General features: G+C 44.2%; 1 long non-coding RNA gene across 2 annotated transcripts; it reads right to left on the reverse strand.

The window, feature by feature from the left end:
* Positions 1–1,604: 1,604 nt before the first annotated feature.
* Positions 1,605–23,912, reverse strand: LOC110255628 (uncharacterized). 2 transcript variants are annotated; one of them, XR_002336191.2, is made up of 3 exons: positions 21,016–21,350; positions 4,237–5,562; positions 1,605–2,082 (listed from the first exon to the last, which is right to left on the reverse strand). It is a non-coding gene; the product is annotated as an uncharacterized LOC110255628 (long non-coding RNA). The 2 variants fall into 2 exon arrangements; XR_014818242.1 differs by lacking the exon at positions 1,605–2,082 and adding an exon at positions 23,776–23,912 and having other exon boundaries at positions 3,804–5,562; positions 21,016–22,478.
* Positions 23,913–24,349: the final 437 nt, after the last annotated feature.

Here is a 24,349-nt window from a genome sequence, read left to right on the forward strand (position 1 = left end):
ATTCCATCACTCCTCAGGTGGAATTGTTCACAGCTGGTGGAGAAAGCCAGGACCAAAGCCCAGCGAGGGGAGAGGTCAGCTGGCCACATAGAGGCGGGGAGGTCTGTGCCGAGGATCCAGAAGAAAAGAGAAAGGCAGACAAGTGTGAGATGTGGACAGCTATTCCTATCAGCAGAGGGCCAGCTCACAGATGAGGCGAAGCAGTTGGAGGCCAAGCCATCAATTTCCAGACATTCATTCCCTTTGCTGCAGGATCTCAGCCAGCAGCTGGAGGGATGAGCAACAGGGACCGAAATGATATCAGGACCACAGGCAACACAATGGCTTTGGGCAGGGCTCAGAGTGCGGGGCCAGGGAGATCAGGACTGTGGGCCCTGTAAGGCAGAGCCTGTATTTCTTGTCTGTATCTGCATCCAGATGCCAAGAACAGTGCCTAATAGGTACGTGGACCTGACAGACACTGGTTGAATGGACAAACGGAAAGGAAAGAAGCAAAAGCCAAGCCAAGACCTTCAGACTGAGCTAACAGCAGGCAGTGCAGACAGGCCAGGTTTAGGTAGGGGCTTCAGATAAACAAGAGCCCCTAGGGCCAAAGCAGCAGATGCAGTGGTCCAGTGGGTGGAGCGAGGTTGAAAGACTACATCCTGTCCATGACCTGACTGATAAGGCATCTGGTTAGAGGAGGCGCCCGTGACCCCGTCCCCAGTGGCTAACAGAGGTTGACATCTATGGAGAGGCTTGGAGGGGATCTTCCTGAAGCAGGTCCTATCCCTCATGCGACATCCTTTTGTGACCATGACGCTATTATTGAGGACACAGACCCTCAGACGACACACTTAGCGCAGGACGGATTTCGAGAATTTGAAGGCTGAGGGGCTTTGGAAGGCTATTCCGCCCAACCTCCTTATACAGACAAGGAAACTGGGACCAAAGGAGATTCGTGACTTGTTGGACAGAGTGCAAAGTAGTTTCTCTATTGATTTTTTTCATACGTATATGGTTTTTGTTTTGTTCTGTGCTCCTAATAGAGGATCAACTCCCCCAGGAAGCTATTTTTGTAATATCATTGTCTCAAGTACACATGGTGTAAAAAATTATGGGCAAGTAGTCTCAAATACAGCTGCTGACTGACAGAAGGAGTGAGCAATTTTTTAAAAAAAATACATGTTTCAAAAGGTAAGTCAATTGTTTTGAAATTCTGGTTCCCTGCTTAGTGAAAAATCTACCAAGAGCTCAACGTAGCTGCTTTTCCTCTCATGAATGTCTGGTTTTCAGGGTTCAGAGGGTAACACCACCTCTGCTCCAAGGCCTGGTAAAAAAGGAGTGACGGAGAGGGTCCTGGGGGTATTACTTCTCAAACAGTGGATTCCAGCCCAGGCAGAAAGGGCCTCTCTTAATTTACAGGGGCCAAAAAACAGAAAAAGTTAGCTAGTTTTTTTTTTTTTTTTTTTGCTGTAAATTTCTGTGCTTTTATTAATTCAATTTTGAAAATCACAGGCATAACTTAAAACATTAGAATGCGCATGCAGTATTCTTTCTAGCCATGCATTTATGACACATAAAAGAAAATTGATATTTTGTCAATGACAACGTCACCTGTGTTCTGTTTAATTATTTTATAATAACAGACTTTTTAAGTTATTCTTTTACATGTCATTAATAGTACATTAAAATACATGACAAATTATTAGGCCATTTGGAATCTGAGAAAAGGAAAACAAAAAGCCAAGCTCATAGATACAGAGACTAGATTGGTGCTTAAAGAGGGGAGGGGCCTGGGGACGGGTGAGACAGGTGAAGGGGGTCAAAAGCTACAAATTTCCATTTGTAAAATAAATAAGTCACGGGAATGTAGCGGACAGCATGGTGACTATAGTTAATACTCCTGTATTGCATATTCCAAAGTTATTAAGAGAAAAACTATTAGAAGTCTTCGTCGCAAGAAAAGGAAGACTGTTTCTGCACGTATGCACAGCGATGCATGGTGACTGGAGTTACTGTGGTGATCATTTCACAATGTGGGCAAACGTGGAGTCATTACATTGTACGCCAGAAACTACAGCAATTTGATGTCAATTATACCTGAAATTCAAAAATAGAGAAGGGTCAGTTCCAGTGCTGAAGGGAGGCAAAAGGAAAAAAAATCTCAAATTTTTCCTTACAATGGTTAGTTCTATCAAAGTGGAAACTCCATGTTTGGGAAAGGAAGTCTGGAGAGATCTTCCTGGCGCCCCAAGGGCGGAGACTCACGTGGAAGTAAAAAATGGCCCTGAGGAATAGTACTCAGCCAGAAGACATGAATATACCTAAGAATGAAATTAGTACTCAGCCAGAAGACATGAATATACTAAGAATGAAATAGCACTCAGCCAGAAGCCATGAATATACTAAGAAAGAAACAGTACTCAGCCAGAAGACATGAATACACCTAAGAAGGAAATAAGCACTCAGCCAGAAGCCATGAATATACTAAGAATGAAATAGTACTCAGCCAGAAGCCATGAATATACCTAAGAAAGAAATAGTACTCAGCCAGAAGACATGAATATACCTAAGAAAGAAATAGTACTCAGCCAGAAGCCATGAATATACTAAGAATGAAATAGTACTCAGCCAGAAGACATGAATATACTAAGAATGAAACAGTACTCAGCCAGAGACATGAATATACTAAGAATGAAACAGTACTCAGCCAGAAGACATGAATATACTAAGAATGAAACAGTACTCAGCCAGAAGCCATGAATATACTAAGAATGAAATAGTACTCAGCCAGAAGACATGAATATACCTAAGAATGAAATAGTACTCAGCCAGAAGACATGAATATACTAAGAATGAAATAGTACTCAGCCAGAAGACATGAATATACTAAGAAAGAAATAGTACTCAGCCAGAAGCCATGAATATACCTAAGAAAGAAATAGTACTCAGCCAGAAGACATGAATATACTAAGAAAGAAATAGTACTCAGCCAGAAGCCATGAATATACCTAAGAAAGAAATAGTACTCAGCCAGAAGACATGAATATACTAAGAATGAAACAGTACTCAGCCAGAAGACATGAATATACTAAGAATGAAACAGTACTCAGCCAGAAGACATGAATATACTAAGAATGAAACAGTACTCAGACAGAAGCCATGAATATACTAAGAAAGAAATAGTACTCAGCCAGAAGCCATGAATATACCTAAGAATGAAATACTGCCACTTGCCACAACATGAATGGACCTAGAGATGATCATACCAAGTGAAGTGAGTCAGACAAACAGTGGCAAATACCGTATCAGTCATATACAGAATCTAAAAGGTGGCACCAATGAACTTATCTGTGAAACAGACTTGTAGAGAATAGACCTGTGGTTGCCAGGGGGGTGTGGGGAGGGAGGGAAGTATGGGGAGGTTGGGATTAGCAGGTGCAAGCTACTATATATGGATGGATGAACAACAAGGTCCTACTATACAGCACAGGGAACTATAGTCAGTATCCTGTGATAAACCATAATGGAAAAGAATATGAAAAAGAACATATATATAGGAGTTCCCACTGTGCTGCAACAGATCAGCAGCATCTTGGGAGCATTGGGACTCAGGTTCAATCCTCAGCCAGGCACCGTGGGTTAGGGATCCGGCATTGCTGCAGCAGTTCAGATTTGATCCCTGGCCTGGGAACTCCATATGCCATAGGAGGCAAAAAAAAAAAAAAAAAAGGAATATATATAACTGAGTCCCTTTGCTATACAGCAGAAATGAACACAACATTGTAAATTAACTAGACTTGAATAAAATTAAAAAAAAAAAAAAAAAGGCCATGAGGCTCTGGGAAGCTGGAGAGACAGCCTAGACACATTCCAGAAGTCAGGTCACTCACTGAAGAGATGCCAGGTTCCCAGGGCTGTCACGGCACCACAGAGCCCTGCGACATTGGGCTACAGACAGCCCCTGCCCTCCTACGAGGGCCTTCTTTCCGTAGAAGCAGTCAAGGCTCAGAAATAGTGTTGCCGTTTGCTGTGCAAAAACAAAAGGAGGACTCCGTGAGGGGTGCGGTGCCAGCGGGCCAGAGGACTCCGCCAGCAGATATTTCAGATGTGTGTGGGGGCGGGGCGGCTGGCACCGGAAATTTTTAACTTCCCGAGGATGGGTACTGAATCCAAGGACAGCGTTTCTACGGCGTCAGGTGACATGCCTGCTCAGGCCGAGGTGTCACCTGACAGGCATCAGGTGAGTCATACCTGGGACAGTGGCACCAGTGTGGCCTCCATCATGTCCCCCGCAGGGTCCAGTTTGAACTACGCCCGGATCCAGCGTTTCACACTCGTCCTGGATGACGCGTTCCTTCCAGCTACCTCTCCATTGTCCTACCTTCCTCTTAGTTGCAGCTTTCAGGCAACCACCGCTTGGCATCAGAAACGCATCGCCATGGGTTCCACTGGATGGGCGGTGATGTCACAGCGGATGAGGAAGCAGGCTCCCTTTTCACTCAGATGACACCTGGCTGCCCTTCCCCTTTCACACTCCCTAAAATACAGTTCGTGCTCAGAGCACTCACTACTCTTTCACAGGCTCCTGCTTTTCACTGGACGCCCAGCTGATCACAGGGCACAGGCTGAGCAGAAATAGAACCTGGGGTGGGCAGGATCAATGGTTGGCACACAGGGACAGGCTCCGTCCCTTTTCGCAGAGACAGCCTCGGGCGCGGGCAGGGAAGTGAAGACTGACAAATTCTAGCTCTTTCAGAAGTTTTGTTATGGCACCGATAGAAAACGTTTAAAATCAAGGTGAGTAAAAAGACATAAAAACCATCTATGGTTCCGCTGCACAGAGCTAAGCATTGCCAGCATTTTCACTCACATCCTAGACCGTTCCGTCCATACGGGTAGCAGGGGTGGGGGTCGCTGAATGGAGACCGAGGAAGCAAATATTTCCTGACCTTCAACTTGACAGATTGGTGTGTTTTCTTGCCCTTAGGCACAGGGGTTTTAGCATTTAGGATGAAGGAAGAGAGAAGGGATTATACATGCTGATTAGGGGAAAGAGAAGAAGTTGGCCTGGGTCCCACAGAGCGCTTTTGAGCCACTGTGGATAAAAAGGGTCAGATGTTCACCGATCTTGAGGTCCTAGCATTTAGCGGGGGATATGCACACGTGAGGTGCTCAGTAAAGATTTGAGATAAATGTGTGAATAAATGGATGGATAAGCAAACACCAAATAAACCCCAGACCCTAAACCTAAACACGTAAACTCAAAGCCTTGGTCCTGTCTTAAAACGACCCTCTTGGGGCAGATACTACCCATCAGCACAGAGCAGATTCTCCTTGCACCTGTCAACCCAAAAGGAGGTGAAGACATGGAAACTGGAGAGACAGGCTTTGGGGTGAGGCCACCTCGAGCTCAAATCTGGCTTCCGTCACTTAGTAGCCACATGACAGTCGATCCATATGAGCTTCCGATTTCCAATTCAAGCTCAGCTTTATAATCTTGCTCCTCTCCCATCCAGCTGTGCAGCCTGACTCCTTATTTATGTGACGCTTCCAAAACACGCCTGGCATGTTCTCTTTCTGTGAAATGAGGATATTACAACACCCTTCAGAGGGTTACTATGAGGATGAAAGGGTATATTTTATGTGAAGAATTTAGCACAATTAATAACTGAACTGTAGGAGTTGCTCAGTACATGCCAGGGGTTACTTCTATTATTTTTTTTAGGTTTTATTTCACTACTGTGTCATCCGACCACTGGATTAATTGTTCTTAATCTTTTTAGTGGCAAAGACCCTCATCAGTCTTCGCACATAGATACATATTTTACACATAATTTCAAAAGTGTCAAGAAACTCTCCAATCAGGTCCATGGAATCCACATTGCATTAGAAGCTGGAAAAGACAAGAGAGAGGTACCATTCTAACTGTATCTTGCTTTAAAAAATCTGAAACAGGAGTTCCTTTTGTGGCTCAGTGGTAACAAACCTGACTAGTATTCATGAGGACATGGGTTTGATCCCTGGCCTTGCTCACTGGGTTAAGGATCTGGCATTGCCATGAGCTGCGGTGTAGGTCGCAGATGCAGCTCAGATCCCTTGTTGTCATGGCTGTGGTGTAGGCCGGCAGCTGTAGCTCCAACTCGACCCCTAGCTGGGAACTTCCATATGCTGCAGGTGCAGCCCTAAAGAAAGAAAAAAAAGAAAGAAAGAAAGAAATGTGAAACACAGCTATAAATTGTCAATAACTGGGTGAAAGACTGGCGATACATCTGAATTTCTTAATACTTTTGGCAAAATGCCATCAGACTAAGGTAATTATTTGAAGAAAACCGTTGACAATTTTCAAAAACTCAGCCCAGGGACTTATCCTAACCTTCTAGTGGAACCTCTCTGCCCTTCAGAACACCGGCCAGTGGTTCTCCTAACAGTTTTCAAGATGGATAAATCAGTGGGAATTCATTAGCCATAGAGTCGCCTAAATTGGTACTATCGAGTGATGCAATATAGGGAAGTTTCAAAGTTAATTTAAATTCAGAAACCCAGAGTTCCCGTCGTGGCACAGTGGTTAACGAATCCGACTAGGAACCATGAGGTTGCGGGTTCGGTCCCTGCTCTTGTTCAGTGGGTTAAGGATCCGGTGTTGCCGTGAGCTGTGGTGTAGGTTGCAGATGCGGCTCGGATCCTGTGTTGCTGTGGCTCTGGCGTAGGCTGGCGGCTACAGCTCCGATTGGACCCCTAGCCTGGGAACCTCCATATGCCGCGGGAGCAGCCCAAGAAATGGCAAAAAAATAAAATAAAATAAATAAATAAATAAATTCAGAAACCCTAGATGTCTCCTCTGTCAGCTGGAAATTGTCCACCACCAGTGTCTGGAAACGGCACTGACAATGGGGCAGTCAAACCTCCTCAGGGTTTATATGTCTAATAGAACTGATCAGGCACCAGTTTGTTTTATGTCAATAGAGGATTTTTTTCTTTTTTAAGTAAATTAATCTTTTGCAATAAATGAAAGGCACTAGGAGTCCCTTCGATTTAAAGGACTCTGATGATGAAATGTATAAAAAGACCCAATACTTGAAATATTTTATAAGTTTGGATTTCATCATTTATTTGAATAACAGAACACAGCCATACAATGTTGAGGTAATTGGCGGTGTGTTTAATGTTTCTTTCTACTTTGGGAAAACACCTCATTTGAACTGACCCTCCTTTGGACTGGAATTAGTATTTTTTTTTTAATTAAAAAAATTTTTTTTGGTCTTTTAAGGGCCACACTTGCGGCATAAGGAAGTTCCCTGCCTAGGGGTTGAGTCAGAGCTGCAGCCGCTGGCCTACACCACAGCCACAGCAACACCAGACCTGAGCCCTGTCTGAAAGCCTACACCACAGCTTATGGCAACGGGGGATCTTGAACCCTCTGAGCAAGGCCAGGGATCGAACCCAAATCCTCATGGATATTAATCAGAGTAATTACCACTGAGCCATAATGGGAACTCCAGAAATGTCGGATCCTTTAACTCACTGTACCAGGCCAGAGATCAGCCCACACCTCTGCAATGATCCTAGCCAATGCTGTCAGATCCTTATCCACTGAGTGAGGCCAGGGATCAAACCTGCAACCTTGTGGATACTAGTCAGGTTCTTAACCTGCTGAGCCATACTGGGAACTCCCTGGAATTGGTTATTTTAGTGAAGTCAGAAATGGCTCATCTAGGATTGGCAGCCATGCTAGGTATTTTCTAGGTAACCATCACAGCTCTGAAGAGAACGTCAGAGTTGAGACAAATAAACAGCTGTTGCATGACCTGGAAGCAGCAGAGTAAAGGTTCAACTGTCAGCTCATTCTTGGCCATGAGGGGGAAGGCTGCTAAACCCTCCCCGATGTTCATCCTCTTCGTTCCTTCCCCAGGAACCACCCTGTCAAGTCTCAATGTCACATGGCTGACCAATAAAAACTGCATTTCTCAGTCTCCTCGTATTAATATATATATGGCCACGTGCCCTGGTTCTCAACAATGAGATGAGAGTAGGAGTGAACTGCATGACTTCTCTGCTGCATCACATCCTTATAATCAACTTGATTCCATCCTTATCCCCTTTTTCATTCCCAGGAATTAGAATGAAAATGAGATATAACCCAGTTTTGAGAGCTTCTGTGCCTGCTTGCTTGCATCTCTCATAAGCCTCCAATCCTAACAAATCTTTCTTGCCTATCACTTTGTCTCTCACTGAATTCCTTCTGCGCAGAGACATGAAGAACCTGAAACTCAGTGAGTCCAGACACTGGGAGATGGGGTTAAGATGGCAGAATAGAGGGGAGTTCCCGTCGTGGCGCAGTGGTTAACGAATCCGACTAGGAACCATGAGGTTGTGGGTTCAGTCCCTGCCCTTGCTCAGTGGGTTAACGATCTGGCGTTGCCGTGAGCTGTGGTGTAGGTTGCAGATGCGGCTCAGATCCCGCGTTGCTGTGGCTCTGGCTTAGGCCGGGGGCTACAGCTCCGATTGGACCCCTAGCCCGGGAACCTGCATATGCCGCAGGAGTGGCCCAAAGAAATAGCAAAAAAAAAAAAAAAAAAAAAAAGGACTGGAGCTCAACTTCTCTCCTAAAAACAACAAAATTCACAACTAAAGGCTGAGCAATCTTCACCCAAATGGACTGGAAACCTTAAAAAAGATATTCTACTCCAGAAGACAAAGAGGAGGCCATATCAAGAGGTAGGAGGGGTGATTTCGCGATATAAACAACCCCATATCTCCCAGGTGGGATGCCCCACAGGCTGGAAAGTAACTGGTTCAGAGACTCACCTACAGGAGTGAGAGTTTTGAGCCCCACATCAAACTCTCACATGCGGGGATTTGGCACTGGGAGAAAGAGCCCCTGGAGCATCTGGCATTGAAGGCCAGTGGGGGCTTGTGCGCAGGAGCTCCACGGGACTGGGGGAAATGGAGACCCCATTCTTAAAAGGTGCACACAGACTTTGACTTTCACGTGCACTGAGTCCCAGGGCAAAGCAAAGTCTCCATAGGAATCTGGGTCAAAACTGACTGCAGTTCTTGGAGGACATCCTGGGAAAACAGGAGTGAATGTGGCTTGTTGTGAGGGAAGGACATTGGAAGCAAAGCTCTCAGGAATATTCAGCAGCTTGCCTTTCTCTGGAGGTGGCCATTTTGTGAAAATCTGGCCCCACCGTCAGTCAGTGCTGAGAAGCCCCAGGGCAAACAACAATCCAGGTGGGATCACAGCCCCACCCCTCAGTACACAGGCTACCTAAAGACCCCTCAGGCACACAGCTGCCTCTACTCTCATCCAGAGACTAAGCCCCACCCACCAGAGGGATTAGAATCAGCTCCACCTACCAGTGGGCAGGCATCAGCCCCTCCCATCAGGAAGCCTACAAGCAAACCCCCATACCAACTTCAGCCACAAGGGGGGCAGACACCAGAATTAAGAGAGGCTACAACTCTATTATCTGTAAAAAGGTCACCACAGCAAAAACCTATAAAAATGAAAAGACAGAGAACTATAACTCAGATGAGGGAGAAAGGAAAAACCCCAGAAAATCAGCTAAACCATGAGGAGATTCTTGGCCTCCAGGAAAAAGACTTTAGACTGCTGATACTGAAGATGATGCAAGACATTGGAAATAAACTGGAGGCAAAGATGGATAACTTACAGGAAACACTGAGCAAAGAGATACAAGATATAAAACTTAAACAAGAAGAGATGCAAAATACAATAACTGAAATAAAAAATTCACTAGAAGCAGCTAACAGCAGAATACAGGAGGCAGAAGAACGAATAAGTGAGGTGGAGTACAGATTAGTGGAAATTACGGATGCAGAACAGAAAAGAGAAAAAAGATTGAAAACAAATGAAGAGAGTCTCAGAGAACTCTGGGACAAATTTAAACACACCAACATCCGTATTATAGGGGTGCCAGAAGGAGAACAGAGAGAGAAGGGGACAGAAAAAATATTCCAAGAGATAATAGAAAAAAACTTCCCTAACATGGGAAAGGAACCACTCACTCAAATCCAGGAAGCACAATGAGTACCATATAAAATAAACCCAAGGAGGAATACACCAAGACACATACTAATCAAACTGACCAAAATTAAAGACAAAGAGAAAACAACATACAAGGGAACCCATATAAGGTTATCAGCAGATTTTTCAGCAGAAACTCTTCAGGCCAGAAGGGAGTAGCATGATATACTTAATGTGATGAAAGGAAAAAACCTCCAACCAAGATTACTTTACCCAACAAGGCTCTCATTCAGATTTGAAGGAGAAATCAAAACCTTCTCAGATAAGCAAAAGCTGAGCGAATTCAGCAACACTAAACCAGCCTTACGACAAATACTGAAGGAACTTCTCTAGGCAGAAAAGCAAAGACAGCAAGAGGAAACAAAAATTCCACAAATGACAAGGCTCACCAGTAAGGTATATATATATGCAGTAAAGATACGAAATCATCCATGCACAATTATACCACCAAAATCAGAAATTATGAGAAGAGGTGGGTACAAATGCAGGACACTGGAGATGAACTTGCAATTAGAGAACAACAACTTAAAAACAATCTCATAATCTCATCTACATATAAACTCATATCAAAACTTCAGAATAACTGCAAAACAAAAATCTACAATTGATACACAAACAAAGAAAAATCAACTCAAATACAACACTAAAGATAGTCATCAAACCAGAAGAGGAGAGAACAAGAGAAGAAGAAAAAAGAGCAACAAAAACAAATCCAAGAAGAAGATATAACAATTTTAAATATCTATGCACCCCACATAGGTTCACCACAATATATAAGGCAACTGCTGACAACCTTTAAAGGACAAATCGACAATAACACAATAATAGTGGGGGACTTTAACACCCCACTTACAGCAATGGACAGATCAACCAGACAGAAAATCAATAAGGAAACACAGGCCCTGAATGATGCATTAAACCAGATGGACCTTAATACTTATAGGATATTCCCTCCAAAAGCAACAGAATACGCATTCTACTCAAATGCACATGGAACATTCTCTAAAATTGATCACATCCTGGGCTACAAATCCAACCTCCATAACTTTAAGAAAATTGAAATCATATCAAGCATCTTTTCTGACCACAATGCTATGCAACTGGAAATCAACAACAAGGAAGAAACTGCAAAAAACACAAACACGTGGAGACTAAACAACATGCTACTAAACAACCAATGGATCACTGAAGAAATCAAAGAGGAAATTAAAAAATACCTAGAAGCAAATGACAACAAAGATACGACACTCCAAAACCTATGGGATGAAGCAAAAGCTGTTTTAAAAGGAAAATTTATAGCAATACAAGCCCACCTCAGGAAACAAGAAAAAGCTCAAATAAGCTAACTTTACATCTAAAGCAGCTTGAGAGAGAAGAACAGACAAGACCTAAAGTTAGTAGAAAGAAATAAATCATAAAGATCTTTGAAAAGATCAACAAAATTGATAAACCCTTAGCCAGACTTATCAAGAAAAAGAGGACTCAAATCCAAAAAATTAAAAATGAAAAAGGAGAAGTAACAACAGACATCACAGCAATACAAAAGATCATTAAGAGACTACTATACGCCAATAAAATGGAAAACCTAGAAGAAATGGACAAATTCTTAGAAAAGTACAATCTTCCAAGACTAAACCAAGATGAAATAGAAAAGATGAATGGACCCATCACAAGAACTAAAATTGAAACTGTGATTAAAAAACTTCCAACAAACAAAAGTCCAGGACCAGATGGCTTCACAGGCGAATTCTATCAAACATTTAGAGAAGAGCTAACACCTCTCCTTCTGAAACTATTTCAAAAAATTGCAGAGGAAGGGATACTCCCAAACTCATTCTATGAGGCCACCATCACCCTGGTACCAAAACCAGAAAAAGATACCACAAAAAAAGAAAACTATAGGTCAATTTTGCTGATGAATATCGATGCAAAAATTCTGAACAAAATACTAGCAAACTGCATCCGACAATACATGAAAAGGATTATACATCATAGTCAAGTGGGATTTATCCCAGGGATGCAAGGGTTCTTCAATATCTGCAAATCAATCAGTGTGATACACCACATTAACAAACTGAAGAATAAAAACCATATGATCCTCTCAATAGATGTGGAAAAATCCTTTGACAAAATCCAACACCCATTTCTGATAAATATCCTTAAGAAAGTGGGCATAGAGGGAACCTACCTCAACATAATAAAGGCCATATATGACAAATCCACAGCAAGCATCATTCTCAAAGGTGAAAAGCTGAAAGAATTCCCACTGAGAGCAGGAACAAGACAAGGAGGTCCACTCTCGCCACTACTCTTCAACATGGTTTTGGACGTCCTAGCCACAGCAATCAGCGAAGTAAAAGAAATAAAAGGAATCCAAATTGGAAAGGAAGAAGTAAAACTATCACTATTTGCAGGTGACATGATACTATACCTAGAGAATCCTAAAGACTCTACCAGAAAACTGTTAGAGCTCCTCCATGAATTGGGCAAAAGTCACAGGATACAAAATTAATATGCAGAAATTGACAGCATTTCTATACACTAACAATGAAAGAGGAGAAAGAGAAATTAGAGAAGCCATCCCGTTTACCATCACATCCAAAAGAATAATATACCTAGGAGTATACCTATCTAAAGAGACAAAAGACCTGTACTCTGAAAACTATAAGACACTGATGAAAGAAATCAAAGATGACACAAATAGATGGAAAGATATACCATGCTCATGGATTGGAAGAGTTAATATTATCAAAATAGCTATACTACCTAAGGCAATCTACAGATTCAATGGAATCCCTATCGAATTACCAAGGACATTTTTCACAGAACTCAAACAAAATATTTTAAAGTTTGTTTGGAAGCACAAAAGACCTAGAATAGCCAAAGACATCCTGAAAAAGAAAAATGGAGCTGGAGGAATTAGGCTCCCGCACTTCAGACTATACTACAAAGCAACAATCATCAAAACCACATGGTACTGGCCCAAAGACAGAAATATAGATCAGTGGAACAGGATAGAAAGCCCAGAATTAAACCCACGCACCTACAGCCAACTAATCTATGACAAAGGAGGCAAGAATATACAATGGAGAAAGGACAGCCTGTTCAATAAGTGGTGCTGAGGAAACTGGACAGCCACATGAAGAAGAATAAAATGAGAACACTCCCTAACACCATACACAAAAATCAACTCCAAATGGATTAAAGACCTAGATATAAGACCAGACACTATAAAACTCTTAGAGGAAAACATAGGCCAAACACTCTCTGACATAAACGACAGCAACATCTTCTCAGATCCACCTCTTAGAGTATTGACAATAAAAACAAAAATAAACAAATGGGACCTACTCAAACTTCAAAGTTTCTGCACAGCAAAGGAAACCCTAAACAACACGAAAAGACAACCCACAGAATGGGAGAACATCTTTGCACGTGAATCACTGACAAGGGATTCATCTCCGAAATTTATACACACCTTCTGCAGTTCCATACCAAAAAAAACAAACGACCCCATGAAAAAATGGGCAGAAGGTCTAAACAGACAGTTCTCCAAAGAAGACATATGGATGGCCAAAAAACACATGAAAAGATGTTCAACATCACTCATTATTAGAGAAATGCAAATCAAAACCACTCTGAGGTACCACCTTACACCAGCCAGAATGGCCATCATCCAAAAGTCTACAAACAATAAGGGCTGGAGAGGGTGTGGAGAAAAAGGAACCCTAGTACACTGTTGGTGGGATTTTAAATTGGTGCAACCACTGTGGAAAGCAGTATGGAGATTCCTCAGAAAACTAAACATAGAACTACCATTTGATCCAGCAATCCCACTCCTGGGCATCTATCCAGAGAAAACTATGACTCGCAAAGTTGCATGTACTCTGATGTTCACTGCAGCACTATTCACAATAGCCAAGACATGGAAACAACCTAAATGTCCATCGACAGAGGAGTGGATCCAGAAGATGTGGTACATATACACAGTGGAATATTACTCGGCCATTAAAAAGAAGGAAATTCCAGCATTTTAGCAACATGGATGGACCCAGAAACTATCACGCTAAGTGAAGTCAGCCATACAATGAGACACCAACATCAAATGCTTTCACTGACATGTGAAATCTGGAAAAAGGACAGACTAAACTTCTTTGCAGAACAGATGCTGACTCACAGACATTGAAAAACTTATGGTCTCCAGAGGAGACAGTTTGGGGGTGGGGGGATATGCTTGGGTTATGGGATGGAAATCTTGTGAAATTGAATCGTTATGATCATTATACAACTACAGATGTGCTAAATTCATTTGAGTAAGAAAAAGAAAAAGAAAGAAAGAAAGAAAGAAAGAAAGAAAGAAAGAAAGAAAGAAAGAAAGAAAGAAAGAAAGAAAGAAAGAAAGAAAGAAAACCAAGGGATAAATCTCACACATTTCCACGTTCAGACCAGACTTCTGTGAGCTCACAGTACCATTAACTAGGCCACAGCTTATTTTCACAATCGGCCATGGCTTGATTAGATTTCTAGACCTGGTTAGACCCGCCTGGTCCTAGGAGACATCTGGAAGCCCAGAGGACCATGGATCTTCCCATCTGGCTCCCTTCCTTGGGGCTGAGTCTCACGCAAGCAAAAGATGACCTTTCATTCACATTTCTTTGGCATCTTGGGCCAAGGCTGCCCCACTATGGCCACTACTCCTGTTCAGGCGGCGTCCTTGCTGCACTGCCCTGCGCTGGCTCTCTGCTGGGTTCCCACCTGCTGCTTACGGACATTGCCTCTCTCACCCATCGAAGCAAGGGCCTCTCGTGTTCCACCTCACACTTTCTCTGCCAACATTTCCCTCCAGCCCTCCCGCACCTTGCAGCTTTGGGCAGGTGCAAACCTGAGGCGCGTTGCCTCAGCTGCACTTGGGTATCTTGTGACTTCGACCTGGGCTCTCAGGCTTTTGCGTAGGACACCTGTGAAGACCTGCTGGACCCTCACACTGGGGTCCCCTCGCTGAGGGCCAGTTTATGCCCCACGGGGTGACCCTTGATGAAGGGGAGACGAGGCCAGTGGCTGAATTCTGAGACTCATTCCATATGCCTCTCGGAAGCTTCTGGAGGCAGGACTACACCCACTTGTCCACGGTGGCGCCCCCGCAGTGGCATCCCTCCTCCCCATTCGCCCACCCCTGTGTCCTCGGGCTGCTTCCAAAGTGACTGAACAGGCTCTGCTCTGGGGCAAACCCTGGCTAAGCCTCACCCCGAGGGCTTTCCCTCTGGGCCACCCCTCTCTGAGGCCGTCACCTACTGACATCCCTGTCTGTGCGCCCATCTTCTCCACGGTCCCCACTGCCACTGACCTGCACAGTGAAGAAAGAGGACCCGACCCCCACAGTTCTACGCGCCTCCCTCCCCCAGAAACCAACAGCCTCCTGGCTCCATCTCCCAGCTTTATAGGGACACCACCCCCAGTTTCTCCTATTTCCTCATTTTTCACCCCATTCTCCAATCTTTAAACCTCATGAGGCCCCTGGTCCCTTGACCCCTTTAAGTGCATTCTCTTCCAGCTCCATTTCCTCCCCTCTCTATCCTATTCTTTGTGTCTCAGTACTTCAGGGGCCCTTTGCCTTTCTGCTGCCGTAGATTTTGCCTTCTGGAATTTATCTTTATTTTTTCTTTTTTTTACGGCTGCACCACTTTTTTAAATGTTGTGGCTGTGGCATAGGCCGATGGCTATGGCTCTGATATGACCCCTAGCCTGGGAACCTCCAGGTGCCATGGGTGTGGCCCTAAAAAAAAAAGACAGCTCCTTTCCTTAGCCCCCAGCCTCTCATGTCCCAAATGCTTTTATTTCAGAGTCTTTTTACCCAATTACTATACTGGTGTGGTAACTGGGCACAAGGCCCCAGAAATCCTGGGCGAACAGTAATAACCAGGCAAGAGGGGAAAAGGGAGAAGGGCAGAGAAGGGCCCTCTCCTGACGGAACCGTCCCTCCATGGTGAGCCCTAGCCAGCTGCTCACCCCTAACCCAATGCCTCGGGGCGAGGGTGTAGTAGTGCCCTTTACACCTCTGCTCATGGTGGGAATCTGTAGTGATTTGTTGGGTTTTTTCCCCTAGACTGTGGGCACTCTGGAGAGAGAGTTCTTTTTTCTTTCCTTTCCTTTCCTTTCCCTCCCCTTCCTTTCCTTCCTTCCTTCCTTCCTTCCTTCTGTCATTTTAGGGCCACATCCACAGCATATGGAAGTTCCCAGACTAGGGGTTGAATTGGAGCTGTGGCCGCTGGCCTACACCACAGCCACAGCAACCCAGGATCCAAGCTGAGTCCGAGACCTACACCATAGCTCACAGCAATGCCAGATCCTCAACCCACTGAGCAAGGCCAGGGATCAAAGCTGTGTCCTCATGGATACTAGTTGGGTTCATTAACCACTGAGCCATGGCGAGAGCTCCCGAAGAGATATTTTCATGTGTGACCCCAAGATATGGGGATATAGCTGATTATTCAACCAATTAGTTGTGAACCAATTATTTTCATCTCCAAAATGCATAATATTCAGATTAAGGAAAATGAGGTCAAACTCAATGTACACACTGCATCTTGCTATTATTTTGAAGGTTGGTCAAGATATTCTCAGAAAAAATCTTAAGGTAAAATTAATTTATTTTGTGTCATGAAAATACATGTATTTTGTTAAACTCCCTCTCTTTTTTCTTTCTTTTTTTTTTTTTTTTCTTGTCTTTTTGCCATTTCCAGGGCTGCTCCCGTGGCACACGGAGGTTCCCAGGCTAGGGGTCTAATGAGAGCTGCCGCTGCCAGCCTACGCCAGAGCCACAGCAACATGGGATCCAAGCTGAGTCTGCAACCTACACCACAGCTCACAGCAATGCCGGATCCTTAACCTGCTGAGCAAGGCCAGGGATCAAACCCGCAACCTCATGGTTCCTAGTCAGATTCATTAACCACTGAGCCATGACGGGAACGCCCCCCTTTTTTTTCTTATGGCCACACCATGGCATATGGAAGTTCCAGGCCGGGGACTGAATGTGGATCTACACTGCAGCTGCAGCAATGCCACATCCTTTAACCCACCGTGCCAGGCCGGGGACTGAACCCACACCTCTGCAGTGCCCTGAGACAATGCAGTCCCATTCTTAACCCACTGTGCCATGGTGGGAATTCCTCTCCTTTTTATCTGATAGGCAGGTGATGAAGGTGAGAAACATAAGGTTAAACCATAGCTTGATCGCTCAACCCATCTTTAGAAAGTTGGTGTGAGAGGCTGAGCAGTGCCCTTAAGACGCACAGCTCTGCTTTGGAAAACCTGGCTCCTCCAGGGAGAAAGGGATGCGGTTGACGTGCAGGCATAGATCACAGCTTAGGTTTCAGCTGAGCCCAAGGAAAAGGAAGGAAACGGAATTTGCTGCGGGGGGCGGGGGGGGGAGGTTAGAAACCCAAGGACACAGGAGCCAAACAGGGAACCTTCCAGCCTCTTTTTGACTCTTCCTATTCTGCCGCAGTCATACCCCAGATCACAGCCAAGATGAGCTCCTTTCATAGAACGTCTTTGCAGAACTCACAGAACTTGAAAACTTTATGGTTTCCAAAGGAGACAGGCTGGGGGTGGGGGATGGGCTGGGGGTTTGGGATGGAAATGCTACAAAACTGGGTCGTGATGATCATTGTACAACCATGAATGTAATAAAAAGTCACTGAGTTAAAAAAAAAAAAAAGATGGGCTCCTTTCTTGTTGTCCCCAAGCTGCCCAACCTTTCTTTACCGCCTCACCTCTGCACCTGCTGTTACCTCTTTTCATCAGACCTCCCCCCGCAACCCCATCCCTATTCTGTTGTTGTGGATAAATGGTTGGGGGATTTCAGCATACTGTCCCATTTCACTCTGTCCTCCCCCCCCCCCCCCCCACTTAGCATGTTTTAGTAATGTGACTTCCGTGCAACTGCTCATCTTTCCTGAGAGCAGGGACAATGTCCTCCTTGGTCCCTCTCATAGCCCCAGTACCTAGTTCCGTATCTGGCTCATAGTAAGGGTACAGCTAATGCTTAGTGAATGAATGGACTTTCAGTCTCTCCCTCTACAGGCAACTTATTCCTGCGAACAAACAACCTAACCCAGATATAGTCCAGCCCCTCCGTCTGCCTTGGACTTGGGGATGCCACTCTCGGTTGTACATCATGCTGTAAAATTTCCAAGTCATTAAGACCTCAAAACTCCTTTCAAGTCAGAATATATTGGTAGGCGATCAAGAGATGTTATGGGGACTTGGTTTATATTCATATCAGAAACAGGACTGATAAAACAATTGCCATCATAAATGATTAAAATGTGATCAATGTTTAATTTTCTTAAGCTTTATGCAGCAGTGAAAAACATTTGTATATAATCCTACATGGGCTCCTAAGGCGGGCGTTTGGTTTGCCATGTGGGGTATGGTTTGGCAGGTGCAGAAGGGCTAGAGGGCTGGAGGGCTGTGTCAGCAAGGGGCAGAGGGGAAAGCAGATGGAGAAACAGAGACAGAGTCTTGGGGATCGATGTCCCAGGGGACATCTTGAAGTGAGGTGATCTGTGACACAAAGTGACCATCTCCTTGGTCTCCACCATGAGGTCATCAGTATGGTCTACCTTGCACACTAATGCCCTGTTGAGTGGATTTCCAATGATGAAAATTGGGAGAGCTGTCTTAATGGCACAGGACAAACACAGAGGATGTGGTGAAAAGAGGCAACTTTCTGTGTGTCCACTGGTAGGCCACAGTGACACATCTAAAAGGAACACAAATCTCAGGAGTTCCCCTTGTGGCTCCGTGATAATGAATACAATTAGTATCCCTGAGGACATGGGTTCCATCCCTGGTCTCGCTCAGTGGGTCAAGGATCCGGCATTGCCGTGAGCTGTGGTGTAGGCTAGCGGCTACAGCTCTAGTTCAATCCTTAGCCTGGGAGCTGCCATATGCCAAGGGTATGCCCCCCCCAAAAAGACAAAAATAAATAAATAAATAAAAGGAATACAAGACTGCTAATGATTGCTGTTGAAGGTTATCTTGAAAGGACAGCGAAAGAGAATTAGACTGTAAAGCACAGAGAAAAACTAGGAAATGTTTGCTTATCCTTCTGGATACAAAAGCTACATAATTCACAGATGCTGCCACCAGTTCTTTTCATTCAAAAGTTCTGATGACCTCTTTCTGTCTTTAAATTTTTGCTTCATTCTCCTCTTTGTGATCTTTTTCTGTGAATTCACTGACCTCAGAGCTTCTCCCACCTTTTCAATCATATCACTACAACAAAAGTACGAGGAACTAAACATAAAACATTCTTTAGAAAGTATGATAAGAGGAAGGATATTTAAGGTTTAATATTTTTTATCCCTTTCATAAAATTGTCACAACAAAATTAGAAAAATGGAACATGTTAAAGGGAACATAATATATAATATAATTAATATATAATAATTAATAATATAATTAATATAAAATTAATATATAATTTAATATAAAATATGACAGTGAAAACAAACTTTTTCAGTGAAAATTGTATGTTGTGGGGTTTCTAGTGGTTGTTTATTCATAGATTTTCTTAATTGTAAGAATGATATTGTTGAATCAAAATTCTAATGTGTGGGGAGTTCTCGTTGTGGCTCAGTGGTTAACAAATCTGACTAGGAACCCTAAGGTTGGAGGTTCAATCCCTGGCATCGCTCAGTGGGTTAAGGATCCGGCCTTGCCGTGAGCTGTGGTGTAGGCCGCACATGCAGCTCGGATCTGGCGTTGCTGTGGCTGTGGTGCAGGCTGGTGGCTACAGCTCTGATTGGACCCCTAGCCTGGAAACCTCCATGTGCCGTGGGTGCAGCCCTAGAAAAGACAAAAGACAAAAAAAAAAACAAAAACAAAAAACAAAATCCAAATGTGAAGTGCAGCATTAAATGTGTATTTTCTTCTTATTGCAAAAATTCCATGCTGTGCATATGTGTTATAAGAAAGAAACTGAATGTTATGCAAAATCTTGGTATTCCTGGCTTAGATTATTCCAGAATAATTCATTGGTTTACTTTAGACAGCTTGCCTCCTTTTAGAAAGCAAGGATGTAACCTTCATTTTTATGTGTTCGAACTTTTGATTATTTGTGGTACAGTTGGAGAATCTCAGGACTCTGCTTTTTGTTTGAACACATCCTTCCTTTCACCACAGATCTGTGGAGAACGAGTTTGTATAATATAAATATTTAATACATAAGAAACATTAAATATTAATTTATGTTGAAATTGTAAAGCAAGATACATAACATAGAGCAGCACGGAGTAAACGACATGGATCAACCTGAACTCAATGGCCTTCAGCACTGCATCAACATAGAGGATGAAATTTTGCATTCCCTCCCCCCATTTTTGGCCGCCCCATGACCCATGGAGCTCCTAGGCCAAGGATCAGATCTGAGCTTCAGTCATAACCTAAAACAAAGCTGCAGCGTGTGACCCTTAACCCACTGTCTGGGCTGGGGCTGGAGCCTGCCAACCAGTGATCCCAAAATAGGGCGGATCCCTGTGCCTCATGGCGGGAACTCCACATGTTGCATTCTTATATCAAGTATTCATCTCTCAAGGAAATTCTTCTTGACTATGGCAGATAATATTTGGGGGTCTTTACATAAAAGTATATTTCACAACATAAAAGTTTATTTCACATTTCTCTAGGAACACCTGGATTAAAAACAGTCATGAGCGCTGGTCCAATTTCCTTTGTTTTCTGGGACATTCGTTAATGCCTGGAGACACAATGGTGTCTCAGGGAATCCAGTCTGGGGATGCTTCTAGGACAGGTTAGCACTAAGAGGGACCTTGTGGCCTTGCTTCCTGATTCTACTCTGCAGCGACCCCCCTCCCCTTGAGTGTGGGGGAAATTTGGGACTTTTTTTTTAAACTATAGTTGCTTTTCAATATTGTGTCAATTTCCGTCGCACAGCAAAGTGACCCAATCTGACTTACTTGTGACCGAGGGAGAACAGCAAAGGCGATGGGAGGTTCCGTCTGTGACTAGGTTGCTTAAGACAATGACTTCTGTCTTTCTAGCAGCCTCTCTCCCTTGCAGGCTTTAATGAAGAAAGCTGCCATGTTAAAGAGGCCCAAAGGGCAAGGGATGGGGAGAGTGGCGTCGTCCCAAGCTAACGAGGAACTGAACCCCATCAACAGCCACGTGAGCTTGCAAGCAGTTCCTTCCCCAGTAGAGCCTCCAGAGAAGCCACAGCCCCGGCAGGCATCTCAGTCAATCTCAGAGTGAGAGATTATGAAGCTCTGGCAGGTTTCTCAATCAATCTCAGAGTGAGAGAGTCTGAAGCTCTGACAGGCATCTCAGTCAATCTGAGTGTGAGCGATGCAGAAGCTCTGGCAGGCATCTCAGTCAATCTCAGTGTGAGAGATTCGGAGGCTGAGGACCCAGGCAAGCTGTGGCTGAGTTGTCAGCTCATGAGAATTCAACCGTGAGATACTTGGTGTGGGTTGTTTTAAGCCACTAAGGTTGTGGTTACTTGGTATGCAGTAATCTGTAACAAATACACTGCCCTGGCCTGAGATCTGTTAAAATTTACATATTAATGCAGAGAATTTTTCACTTTTTGTCAAGAATGAAGCCAGTGATTTCCAAGTAAAATCTGAATTACAGGGCAGATGTTTTCCTTTTCTCTTTTACTCTTTGAACAAGGGTTTTTTTTTTTTTTTTTTTGGATGACATAACTTGATAAATTGTGAATATTAAATGATCCTACTCTACGTTGACCTTTTAAGTTAATTAATAAAATACCAATCATCAAAGATGACCATAAGAGAATGTCCAGCTCTTATTTGGACTTTTAAAGGGGTCAGATTTTTTTTGTACTTTCCTGCTGCCCCTTTTCTAAGCATGTCCCCTTCAAACAGCCTTGCTGCATTCTCATGCCTAGTTTCTACCTAGGCACATTCATATCCAGACAAAGGCAACAACAACTCATGTTTATCAAGAATATACAGGTGCCAGGCACTGTACTATGTGCCTTGCATTGACTAATTCATCTAATACTTGTAGCCAGCCCATGAGACAGATACCGCAACTATCTCTGTTTGACAGATGTGAAGGCTGAGAGATATGCAGTTCAGTAACTTCTAATCCTTATCTGTGTCCTGGTTGGCTCTGGCCCAGGTCACACCTTACTCCAGACAAAGGGAGTCTTCCTGGGAGAGGGACCATGTCTTATCTGGGATGGATATCTCAATTCCTAGGCATTCAAAGTACACTGAATTGGAACTATGCAGTGGGGTTCCCATTGTGGCTCAGCTGGTTAAGGATCTGATACTGTCTCTGTGAGGATGCAGGTTCAATCCCTGCTCAGTGGGTTAAGGATCCAGCATTGGTGGCAAGCTGAGGTGGAGGTCGCAGTTGTGGCTCCCATCTGGTGTTGCCATGGCTATAGCTTAGGCTATGAAAAGAAAAAAAAAAAAAGGAACTATGCAGTGAAATAGGTATTTTGAAAAATCTCTCTAGTTAAAGTGAATAATCATTCTAGGAGCTTCTGTTCCCATAGATGTGGGAAATAGACTGAGTCAGCAGTCCGAGACTGGCACCGTGCCTGGCAACCATGACCATGAGGGTTTCAACCAAACCATCCAGTATAGTTTGCAGGGAGAAAAGCAAGGGTACCCAATAGACTTTGCAAAAGATGCTGCTGTGTGAAAAGAGCCTGCTGATCTGTGGCGTGGTCATCATCACGTTAGCTGCTTCCAACATAGACTCAGGCCACCATGGGGGCCTCCGCCTGTTTGGGGGAGCAGGGCTCCACCAGGTGCAGTCTCCTCCCTCCCCTCCCTTTCCATTCAACGCAGGGTGGACGGTAGTGGCACACCCCCAGGGTATGGCGGGGGAGGGGGGAGGAGGGGAAGGGGGAGAGGCGAACATTCTCATTCTTTTCCTTCATCAACTCAGGCTCTGGCACAGTCTCAATCCCCCTCATTCATGCTGCCTTTCAAGTAATGCTGGACAAATCATTCATTTCTGGTGTTCCACTGTCCTTGGGAACCCCTGCCTTGACATTAGAGTCAATATTAAGAAGTATAGGTCCAGGGAGTTCCCATCATGGTTCAGTGGGTTACAAACCCAACTAGTATCCGTGAGGATGCAGGTTCAATCCCTGACCCTCTCAGTGGGTTAAGGATCTGGCGTTGCCATGAACTGTGGTGTAGGTCGCAAACGCACCTCGGATCCCACATCGCTGTGGCTGTCGTGTAGGCCAGCGCCTGTTAGCTCTGATTCAACCCCCAGCCTGGGAATTTCCATGCGCCACAGGTGTGGCCCTAAAAAAAAAAAAAAAAAAAAAAAAAAAAAAAAGCAGAAACAAAACAAAATAACCCCAAACAAACAAGAACTGTAGGTCCAGAACATGATAGAAAATGATATGGGAAAAAGAATGTATAATAAATACAGGTATGTATAACTGGGTCGCTTTGCTGTATAGCAGAAATTGACAGAACATTATAAATCTGCTCTAAATAAAAAAGTGAAAAAAAAAGTTTAGGTCCATACTTGCTGTGAACTCCTGGATTCAGAATGACTGACCACTGAGGGAAGGCCGTCCTCACAAAAGCAAGGAACATCTTGCCCCTCAAGGCACATGCGCTGCGCCTTTATCTCGTATGATGTAACAGGAGCGCACAGGGCACATTGGCTCTGAGGCCCATCCATTAAGTTAGCGCATCACATAGCTTCACATACACACCTACCTAGGCGATCACCAAGTCAGCTCATGTATTGAAACCGTGGTCTTGTCGGGGTAGACCTGCCACAGGCTCTTCCCTTTGAACTCTTTGCAGGACTATCCATGGTGTCACAACATATCAGGTCTCTCCCGAAAAGCATAAGACCTTGCCTGCTGAACACCAAGAATGTAAATTAGAGGGTTTTTTATTTTAAGAAGAAAGCCTCCCTCCCTCTCCCTCTCTCCTCTCCTCGCTCTCGCTCTTGCTCTCACTCTCTCGCTCTCCTTGGAGTCCAGACATGAAGGAGAAAAGGGGGCTGCTTATCCGTCTAGTTCTTTATCCCAAGCGCCATCAGAATACTCAGATATGTGCGCGAAAAATCAGGTCATAATGATGATGATAAACATCTCCAGTAACGTGCCAAGAGAGTTTGCTCACATGGAGTCCCCGTTGTGGCACAGTGGTTAATGAATCCAACTAGAAACCATGAGGTTGTGGGTTCAATCCCTGCCCTTGCTCAGTGGGTTAAGGATCCAGCATTGCCGTGAGCTGTGGTGTAGATCGGATCCCGAGTTGCTGTGGCTCCGGCATGGGCCAG

This window comes from Sus scrofa, chromosome 10, assembly GCF_054392235.1.
Source record: "Sus scrofa isolate SSC_HxYL_T2T_F1_AM1 chromosome 10, Sscrofa_HxYL_maternal_Yorkshire_Landrace_v2.0, whole genome shotgun sequence".
Classification (NCBI taxonomy): domain Eukaryota; kingdom Metazoa; phylum Chordata; class Mammalia; order Artiodactyla; family Suidae; genus Sus; species Sus scrofa.